The sequence below is a fragment of the Culex quinquefasciatus genome, chromosome 3 (genome assembly GCF_015732765.1).
Source record: "Culex quinquefasciatus strain JHB chromosome 3, VPISU_Cqui_1.0_pri_paternal, whole genome shotgun sequence".
In the NCBI taxonomy this organism is placed as follows: domain Eukaryota; kingdom Metazoa; phylum Arthropoda; class Insecta; order Diptera; family Culicidae; genus Culex; species Culex quinquefasciatus.
Window position 1 is genome coordinate 9,436,801 of NC_051863.1, and position 11,523 is coordinate 9,448,323.

The following is an 11,523-nucleotide window of genomic DNA, read 5'->3' on the forward strand; positions in this document are numbered from 1 at the left end:
TAACGTTTGTTTCTTCATTTTTAAAGGACTTGTGAAGTCTACCAAATTTATATAAACCAAGAACAATCATCAACCCCAACATTTTTTAAATATTTTCTGGCCCTTTTCGCATAAATGTCCTATATGCAATTTCAACAATATTGAATAATTGATGCAGTTTGATTCGAAATCGTGTGCTCTCTTAGAGAAACCAAAAATATCAAGTACGTTGTTCTAGAAATCTGAAGGAATTCAGTGTTTCACGAAAGCTCAACACTGGGAAAACTGATCACTCATGTGTGGGACAAACTTGTCTTGCCTTTTTCTCTGCTTGCTGTTGTTGCACATAAGCAATTCTGTACCAAAACCGGAAATGGATTTTATTTGTATTTTTTATTTGGCTCAAACTGTGTGGGGCCTTCCCTATGACCAAATAAGCTATTTTGTGTCATTGGTTCACCCATACAAGTCTCCATACAATTTTGGCTGCTGTCCATACACAAATGGTATGTAAATATTCAAACAGCTGTAACTTTTGAGTGAATATTCTGATCAATTTGATGTCTTCGGCAAAGTTGTAGGTATTGTTGAGGACTTTTGAGAAAAAAATAGGTACACGGAAAAAAATTACAAATTTTACTAAAACTCAATTTCCCAAAATACGTATTTTTTTATTTTCGAGATTTTTTTATATGTTTTAAGGGACAAAAATCCGCAACTTTTGAGCCTAAGAGAAACATGGTCAAAAAATCTGCCGCCGAGTTTTGAATTTTTGAAAAAATAGTGATTTTTGGAAAAAATCAAAGTTTCATGCAAAAATAAGTTTGACATTATTTTTTAATGCAAAGCTGAATTTGCAATCGAAAAGTACTCTACAGATTTTTTGATAAAGGGCTCCGTTTTCAAGATATAGCCACCGAAAGTTTGATTTTAGCGAAATATTTGCATTTTTTTTCAATTTTTAAAAATAGTGACCATCTCTAAAAATTTTTTTTTTTAAAAGTTCAGAAAATTCGCTATAAAACTGTCTAAGAAACATTGAAGATTGAACCCCGGGTTGCTGAGAAAGAGCCGCTTTAAGAAAAAGAAGCACGAAAATTGAAGTTTTCTAAGTCTCATCAAAACAACCCACCATTTTCTAGTGACCATATCGCAGCAACTAATGGTCTGATTTTCAATGTTAAATATTTGAAATACATGAAATATTTGTGAAATTTTCCGATCTTTTCGAAAAAAAATATTTTGAATTTTTTAAATCAATACTAGCATTTTAAATGGGCGTAATATTCAATGTTTGGCCCTTTTAAAATGTTAGTCTTGATTTAAAAGTTTTCAAAATATTTTTTTCGAAAAGATCGGAAAATTTCACGAATAATTCATGCATTAACATTGAAAATTGGACCATTGGTTGCTGAGATATGGTTATTAGAAAATGGTGGGTTATTTTGGTGAGACTTAGAAAACTCAAATTATCGTGTTTCTTTTTCTTAAAGCGGCTCTGTCTCAGCAACCCGAGGTCCAATCTTCAATGTCTCTTAGACAATTGTATAGCAAATTTTCTGAACTTTTCAAAAAAAATATTTTTAGAAATGGTCACTCATGGTCACTATTTTTAAAAATTGACAAATTGCAAATATTTCGCTAAAATAAAACTTTCTGTGGCTATATCTTGAAAACGGAGCCCTTTATCAAAAAATCTGTAGAGTACTTTTCGATTGCAAATTTAATTTGAATTAATTTTTTTGTTTTTTTTTTATTTGAATTAATTTGTTGATTTATTGGGTACGATAACTTGTTAGTTAACACTTTTGATCAGGTCAAGGAAGACACTTTAGGAAATAGGAAAATTACAAAGGATCCAAAATAAACTTGACAAAGTACTCTAACTCTAAGGCTCACAAAATTAATTTCGAATGGTTCTTTTAAACGCATTTTTGAAGGCCAACAATGTCGGTTGACCTTTTAGCTCCGCAGGGAGGTTGTTCCAGCACGTGGTTCCGGCGACGAGCACACTTTTTCCGCTCATCGTTGTGTGTCTCGGGATGATGAACGAGCGGGTCCGTTCTGACTGTCCTCTCACCAGATGTTGTTGGAGGTACTCCGGCAAGTTTCCATCGTACCCCTTCTTCATGAAACAGCTTGTCCGAAGCTGGTAGTTGATCGGCAAATCGTGTCCAAGTAGGGTGTGCCGCACTGCGGCGGTTGTATCTCGACGGCGCAGGTTGTATACAAAACGCACTGCCGACTTGAAACACCGGTGGAGTTGCTCCTTAAGCGCCGCAGACAGCCCGTGATAGTAGACAATGTCACAGTAGGTAAACATCGGCACTATCACAGCTTGGACCAGCTTGCGCCGTGTGGGTTGAGAGAGGACTGCCGCAAAGCGACGGAACGTCCTCAGGGTGTTATAGACTCTCTGGGTCACACTATTGGTTTGATGCTTCCAGGTCATGTTGTTGTCCAGTTGGAGACCAAGATTGACAACATTCTCGCACAGTGGAACAACTTCCCCGCTGAATACGATGTCCGTGTGGGGTTGAACGGAACCTGCTTTGGTGAAGACGATGGCCTGTGTTTTTTTGGGGTTTGGGTGAAGTTGATTTTGGTTGGCCCAGTTTGTGATCGCAGCTAAGTCGGTGTTGATGCTGGCAATCAGGTCTTCGATCTGCTCAATCGGTCCAGACACGTAGATTTGTAAGTCATCAGCGTACAGTTGGTACTCGCATCTCAGCACTCCGGGTAAGCTGTTGATGAAAAGGCTGAACAGCAGCGCGCTGAGACAGGACCCCTGCGGTGTACCATCGGTGACATCCCGTACAGCTGACACTTAATCGCCGAGACGGACGCTTTGCTTTCTTTGGCCAAGGAACGATGCGACCAACTTACAAGCAGCGCTCGAGAACCTGAATTCCCGATTCAGCTTGTTCTCAAGCAGGTGATGGTTGACGCAGTTGAACGCAAGCGAAAAGTCGACAAGTACCATGACGGTGCAGTTGTTGTTATCTAGGTTCCCGTAGATGTCGTGCGTTACCTTGGCAAGAGCAGTTGTCGTTCCGAATCCTTTCCTGTATCCTGACTGATGTTTGGCCAGGAGCTGCAGGTTCGGGTTCTCGAGATGATCGGTGATTTGGTCAAGCAGGATTTTTTCCAACACTTTCGAAACAGCTGGGAGGACGCTGATAGGACGGAAGTGCTTGGGCAGGCTGGGGCTTGGAGTCTTGGGTATAGGTGTTACAATAGCTGTTTTCCACAGAGACGGGAAAGTTCGAGCCGCGATAATTGCGTTGAAGAGGTGACAAAGTTCAGGCAGGATCAGCGGACACAGCATTTTCACAAACGAGATGGGGATGCCATCGGTGCCAGTAGCGTTGGTTTGTATTTCGAGGATCTTCCGGTTGACTTCTTCGGCGTTAGTTTGTCGAAAGTTGAACCCATTTCCACCGTGATCAACTGCTGTTCGGTGCGCTGGTTCCCTCTGCTGTGCGCTACGCTGCCCCGTGCCGAGCTCTCGGTGACCATCAGAGAAGAAGCGGTTCAGATCATCGGCATCGATTCCTTCTGCAGGCGGCCCGGCCTTGGTAGAGTTGTGTATGCCTTCTCTTCTGAGGTTGCACCAAAGCTTCTTTGCGGGGAGTTCGTGTCCGAAGTGCTGATCCGCGTAGCGTGTCTTGGCCGCATGAATCAGCGAGTTCGCACGGTCGTGCAATCGTGAGTGTTCCAACCATTGCTGATCACCTCGCCTCCGGTTCGGGTTGCGCTTGTACAGCTTTAAAGCGAGGTCTCTCAGCTCGATGGTCTGCTTGATTTGTTGCGTTATCCAGGGAGTTCTTTCATCTCGTACATAAATCGTCCTTTCTGGCGCATGTCGGTCAAGGAGATCTTGCATGTCGGCCGTCAACAGCGCAGTTTTTTCTTCCACATCATTCGACTCGTAGAAGCGTTGAAAGTCCTTGGCTTGGTACTCTGCTTGCAGCTGCAGCACGTCGACATTCCGGAAGTTCCGAACACGGATCGTACGCCGGTTTCGATTCCTCACCAGGACATCAGCAAGCAGGTAGATCACCTCGTGATCTGAAATAGCGCTTGCGGATACCGCTTTTGCCTTCCGAATGGACTGTGGACAGTCGGTGATCAGCAAGTCGATGGTAGTTGAGGTGGTGTCGGTGATTCTTGTGGGGCCGGTAGGTAGAACGGTGAGGTTGAACGTTGAGTGAATCCGTCTCAACGAGGTCAGATTCAACGAAGGGAGGACAGACGCCACGTTGATATTAAAATCCCCTACAATGAACGTTCGGTCAAAGCCTAGATCGAGCATCTCGAGAAGGACTTTTTCGTAGAGCACGGCGAACGTCGGATTTGAGCATGACGGGTTGTACACCACAGCCACCCCAACATTGAGTTCGTTGATTTTAATTTGAACCACCATGTACTCAACCCTCGTTGCGATCGGTGCTGCGTTGTCGTGGGTCGATTTGATGACCGGTGTTGCTTTGAGACCTTGTCGAACGTAGAGTCCCACTCCGCCGCAGGCCTTTGAGCCGCGTCCACGGCCGGACGGCAGTGAGTGCCGGATGAGATTGTAAGCGGGAACTCGTACCGGTCCGACCGGAGCGGAAGCTCTCATTTTCGTCTCCGTGACCCCAAAGACGTGGTATTGTTGAGCGTCGAGCAGAAGTTTAACACCATCGATGTGGTGCTCAAGGCCCCTGACATTCAGGTGGCCGATTCGAAGGTTGGAGATGTTTGTCATGTTGGTAAGTAGAAACGCCAGCGACGTTTCGTGTCAGCAGCGCGAAGATGCTGAGACATTGGCGGACAGGGCGTCGAAAAACAGTGAGGAAGAGTCGGAAGAATTTTCCGCACTTACCAGTTCTTGCAGATGCTCGATGGAATTGACGGGTATGTACCTGGCTTGTCCGGGGAAAAGCACCGACACCCTGTCGTTCTTGACAAAAACGGACCGGGCCGCACCTCGTTGTTTCAGCCGAAGCGCGTGGTTCCGTATCCGAAACGTATTTATCGAGAGCACTTCGTTGACGGTGAACCGGTAATCGAGGGCGGGTCCATTTCTCAGATTTCGAAGGGCAGCATCTTTGTACCGTTCAAAGTACTTCCGTAGCACCTTCTGCTTCACCTCGGGACTGCTGAAGACAGCAACGATAGTCGGAGTGAGTGATCGGTCTGACCACATTGATGGTTTCGTAGGAACACGAAAGCAGCTGGTGAGGCACGCTTGTTCTTCGCTGCATCCTATCAGGGTCAGCACATCCGCCACCAGTTGTCTGACATTTTCGCCTTCCTTGAACGGGATCTTGTTGATCGCGAGCCTGCAGGAGTTAATCGATTGGGAGCAGGTGTTCGCGAGCTGGGCTCCTTTCTCGATCTTTTCCAATTTCTCGCTGAGATCGCTTGTTAGGCGGGTCGTGGTAGCGTCTGAACGGATGTTGCTGTTGATGTTGTTGCGAAGGCGATCTATCTGCTTCTTGCTGGTTTCACGAGCAGCATCGAGCTCGGCCCGGAGTTTGGTCAGCTCCGTTGACAGATCTTGGATTACCTTCTTCAGCTCGCTGACCTCTCCGGAGGCGACTGTCACGGGTTGAGATTTCGGGATGAGGCTGCCCCGTACCGAGCAGGATTCACAGAAGTACTGGTAGTCGTCGATTTCCTCCATCTGCACATCGCTGATCCTCACACAGCTTGGGTGGAACCAAAGCGGGCAAGCATCGCACCCGATCCAGCTAATTGTTTTTGGCTTCCGCTTTCCTTTGGACCCGGGTGGCGCCTCACGGTTGCAGACATCGCAGATTTCGTCACTCGAGCGATTCTTTGCCATGTTGAACTGGTGATAGTACTGCTACCGGACACTATTGGCGCTGGCGTTTCAAAACAAAAAGACACTTAGCACATCACCTCACTTTGCAGGAGGGAAACAACTGTTCAAAAAACTTTGTAAAACACTGAGTGGTACTTGCAAACACTTAAAACGCGGAGCAAACGATTTTATTTCGATTTTATTTCGGCACTGGACACTTTTTTGCGCTCGTAAATCGTGAAAAACAGCGAAAATTTTGATTCTTTTTTCCGCGGCTTTGTTTTGGTTGCAGCCGGCTGCCAGTGTTGCCAGTGTGTTTTTTTTTTTAATTTTGCATTAAAAAATAATGTCAAACTTGTTTTTGCATGAAGCTTCGATTTTTTCCAAAAATCACTATTTTTTTCAAAAATCCAAAACTCGGCGTCAGATTTTTTGACCATGTTTCCCGAGCAGACGGAAATAACTTGGGAATAACATTTTTTGATATTTGAAAATACTAGGCCAATAACATTTTACGTTATTTATAACAAGATTTGTTATTCGTCGTTATGATTTTTTTGTTATTGAAATGTTATTGTAATATCAGACTAATAACATTTTTAGTTATTCTTCGAACAAATCTTTGTTATTATTTTTTGTTATTTTAACAACTAATCCGATCATCCCAATAACAGTTGGAGTTATTCTTCCATAACAAAAAATGTTATTCCAAAGTTGTTTTGGATTTCAACCGATATCAGACCAATAACAAATTTTGTTATGATAACATAAACCGTTATTAAACCATTATGCAGAAATTGATTTTTCAGGAAGATTCCATAACACTTTTTGTTATTTTAACAGAATTTGTTATTGAAATGGCATGAATTTTGTTATTACCGTCTGCCCGGGTTCTCTAAGGCCAAAAGTTGCAGATTTTTGTCCCCTAAAACATATAAAAAAATCTCGAAAATCAAAAAATACGTATTTTGGGAAATTGAGTTTTAGTGAAAAAAAAGTTGATTAAAAATCTGCAAATTTTTTTTCCGTGTGCCTATTTTTTTCTCAAAAGTCCTCAACAATACCTACAACTTTGCCGAAGACACAAAATTGATCAGAAAATTCACTCAGAAGTTACAGCTGTTTGAATATTTACATACCATTTTTGTATGGACAGCAGCCAAAATTGTATGGAGACTTGTATTGGTGAACCAATGACGCAAAATAGCTTATTTGGTCATAGGAAAGGCCCCCACAAAGTTTAAGTCAAATAAAAAAAATACAAAAAATAAAAATGGTCGAAATCGGCCGGCACATAAGCATTTCTGTACCAAAACCTGAAATGGATTTCATTTATGTTTTTTTATTATTTGGTCTAAACAATGAAGGGGCCTTCACTAACACCAAAGAATCCATTTTGTGTCATTGGTTCACTCATAAAAGTCTCCATACAATTTTGGCAGCTGTCCATACACAAATGTTATGTAAATATTTGAATATCTGTAACTTTGAAGGAATTTTCTGATCAATTTGGTGTCCTGGGCAAAGTTGTAGGTATTGAAAGGACTGTTTAGAATTTAAAAAATAGGTACACGGAATAAATCTTGCAGATTTTTTATAACCTTTTATTACGAAAACTCAATTTCCCTGTTTGATTTCTTGATATGTTTTAGGGAACCAAAACCCGCAACTTTTGAGCCAAAGAGAAATATAGTCAAAAACGTAGCCAAGTTTAGATTTTTTGTAAAAAAATCAGAAATAATCGAAATTACTTATATAATTTATTAAGACTTTATTTTAATGTAAAATCGAATTTGCAACCGAAAAGTACTTCACAGATTTTTTGATAAAGTGGCCCGTTCTCAAGATTCAGCCACGAAAAGTTTGATTTCAGCTATTCGATTTTTTCAAATAGGGACCGTGAGTGACCACATCTTTTTTTTTTTTTTTTTTTGTTGTAACAGTTCAGAAAATTTGCTATAATGTTTTCTAAGAGACATTGCCCACTGGTCATCTGATTGCTGAGGTACAGCGGCCAAAACAAAATTAAACAGAAAATTGAAGTTTTCAAAGTCTCACTTAAACAACCCTCCATTTTCTAATGACGATGACTAATGATCAGCCGGACTCTAAGATGACAGTTTTCGTGAGTTGCGCGTATTCACCGACAGATGGCCAGTGGGCCTCGTCATATTAAATACGCGCCATTTTCAAAAGTTTGGCCAGATAATATCAAAGGCCGCCATCTTAGGCCCACTGGGCCCGCAAAAAGAGGTACGCTCAGTTTCTTTGGGAGTTGTCAACATGCTCCCGGGCTGCAAATGAAACATTCGTGAACGATCTATCGTAAACAATATTTTGGAAATTTTGGAATCAAGACATAAATAAAATTGAAAAAACTACTCTGAAGTTTGGAATTTTGAAATTCAAGATGGCGACCAACATAGAGATAATGTAAAAGTCAAGCTCATATCGACGTCGTCGTGCTATCTTGTCGCACCCGCCATTTTGACGTTCCGAGAAAAACGCGTTTTAATGTTTGACCTTGAATATTCAAAAACGAGAGCACGCAATGTAAACAATAACAAACACGTTTTGTTTGGCTTACCATTCTGTGCATTGTCCCAAAGTTTGGTTGAAGTTGGTTGCTGGAGTCCCGAGTTATAATTACAAATGTTTACGGTAGTCTAGCTTGTACGTGCGACAAACGCATCCTGACTTTTCTGGCCTGAAATCCCTTTGGCCTTTTGTCGCACTTACATCAATTTTCATGGAGTGACAAGATAGCACGACAAGATTGAAAATACTTTCATATGTAAAGTGACAAAAATGCACGGAGTTTTTTCGGTTTTTGTTGAATATCTCAGGATTGAAATCGAATTTTGGGGATCTGTGAAGGTCAAAAGGTGAGGCATTGTGAGCTGCACAAAATGGCGTTCTTAACTCAATTTGGCCCAAAATGCACGTACGACAAGTTAGCACGATGGCGACGATATATGGGTTTACCCTTTCCATTCTTCTTCGGTCCCGGGCAGACGGTAATAACAAAATTCATGCCATTTCAATAACAAATATTGTTAAAATAACAGGAAGTGTTATGGAGTCTTCTTGAAAAATCCATTTTTTCATAAGAGTTGAATAACAGATTAAGTTATCATAACAAAATTTGTTATTGGTCTGATATTGGTTGAAAGCCAAAACAACTTTGGAATAACATTTTTTGTTATGGAAGAATACCGCCAGATGTTATTGGGATGATCGGATTAGTTGTTAAAATAACAAAAAATAATAACAAAGATTTGTTCGAAGAATAACTAAAAATGTTATTAGTCTGTTATTGCAATAACAATCCAATAACGAAAAAATCATAACGACGAATAACAAATCTTGTTATAAATAACATAAAATGTTATTGGCCAAGTATTTTCAAATATCAAAAAATGTTATTTCCAAGTTATTTCCGTCTGCTCGGGGTCTGATGGCCGAGCGGGCTAAGGTGCCAGTCTTTACTGTTGGTGCTGGGTTTGAGTCCAGTCGGTTGCAACTTTTTTTGTGTGTTTTAATAATTGTGCATGCAGTATTTTGCGTTTTTTCACAAAGGTGCTTGCGATTTTACCATCGGATATTTCACTGTGTAATTCGAAAAAAAATTGAATGTTTTTGAGTTTTTAAAAGATGTTGGGAAAGGTAGTATAGGTATACCGTCCTACACATTTTTTCGGTTAAATTTCGAAATGAATTCCATATAAAAATCCCCATTCATTTAATCGAGAAGCGTAATCGATCTTTTGTTATGGCTTTTAATATTTATTTGCCTTCTTCTTCAAACTTAATTTCTCGATGTTATTTTATTCGCCTTTCAAACAAATATAAAGCACTCGCACGCGGCCACACAACAATAGTACTCCCGGGTCAATGGATATGTTTTTCAAATGAACTCGTGTGCATTTCCGCTCGGAAAACAGATGAGTGCTTTTCTCTTTGGTCACGCTTTTTTTTTCGTTTTTTTTTCTGTCATATATATTGATTAAATTTATTATGCCGCACTAATGAAAAGGTTGAATTCGCACAACGAGATCGTCCCTTTTGTTTGTCCGCAGGACAAACCGAACTTGATATGTTGTACCTTTAGAACAATTTTTAAAATGTTTATGCAAGTTCCAGTTAGAAGGTTTCACATGGACAAAACCCCTTTGAATTTCCCTGCTGTGTGTATTTTATTTTTGTCACCGCCACCGCAACACGCGCTTTTCCGATAATGCGTTCGGAATCCATTTCCCCACGTGTCAACGAGTGTCACGCAAAAGTGCGCGGTGCCGATTCATTTTTTTTTATCGCCACCGTTGAACCGTGTGGAAGCCCCACACGTGGGATGTGCAATAACGCTCGAGTTGGCTTTTGTTTGTCAATATTTTTATCACTTTTATGCGCGGAAAGGGGGGGGGGGGGTGTCGTCGAGACGAACGGAAATCAACTCGAACCGTAATTAATTCGCTGAAATGTTGCCACCCCGGAACATGTCCGGTAATGATGTGCGAACTCGGCGGTGCGAGTGCGTGCAGTTCTGCGGGGAGTCGGAAATGTCCGATTGGATTTCAGCTTTTGTGGGTGGTTTGAAGGGAGGAGGAGGGAGGTGGGTCATTATGACACGAGTTTAAACGGGATTGGAGAGCTTTTTTGGATTCGATTCGAGTGGAACTGGATGGAAATTGTGTGGTTCGTGTTTATTCGAGGTAAAACAATAAGGGCTTCAAATGGGATAAAAAGGTTCAAGGGGTTTCGCGACTTGGTATTTTACTTTAAAATCCTTTTTTTTTTTGTTTTAACATTGTTTTGGAAGGTTTTCGGCCGAAGTCGGGTCATATTTCAAACGACTCCAACTCCAGCCTTCAACAAATTGTAGGCTCCAACTCCGACTTGACATATTCTTCATTGTTTCAATTTTCTCACTTTTAGGCTGACATTTACATGAAGCACATTTTCGTTCCACGCATAATTGACCCATGTCATTTTTATACGTTTTTTTTAAAGCATTTTTCTCAGTTGCGCTTTTTTTAACATGGGACAAATATGCCTAGAACGGCAGCACAATGACTATACAAGTCATCTTGGTTTCCAAATACCAATAAGAAACGAAACTATTTTCTAAAACTACATTGATTTTTTCAAGAAGAACATGGACTCAGCAACTAATGGTCCAATTTCCAATGTAAAAACATGAAACATTCGTTAAATTTTCCGATATTTTCGAAAACAATATTTTTTTTTGTTGGAGTAAGACTAACATTTTAAAGGCAAAACATTCAATATTACGCCCTTTTGAATTGTTAGTCTTTGCCAAACATTCAATATTACGTCCTTCTGAAATGTTAGTTTTGATTTAAAAAAAAATCGAAAATATCAGGAACTAAGGGTCGAATCAACAAAGTTCAATTATGCAAAATTTAGAGAATTTTCTTAGCTTTTCGAAAATATATTTTTTCAAAAGTTGGCAAACATGTGCACTAATTTAAAAAAAGTAGTTGAACCATTTTCAAAATCAAAAATGTTAAATTGACTATAACTTAAAAACTAACTTAATCCACCTATGTGGTTGGAGCCTTCCTCACATAACTGTGATTTTCAGAGAAAAACGCGTACGATTAGTTTAACAATATCATCGCAAAGTATTCCGTCTGTCTCGGTTTTGCTATTTACCTATTTCCAGTCATTCAGGTTCAATCTTTCCACAGCCGGCTGTCTAAGAATGAACG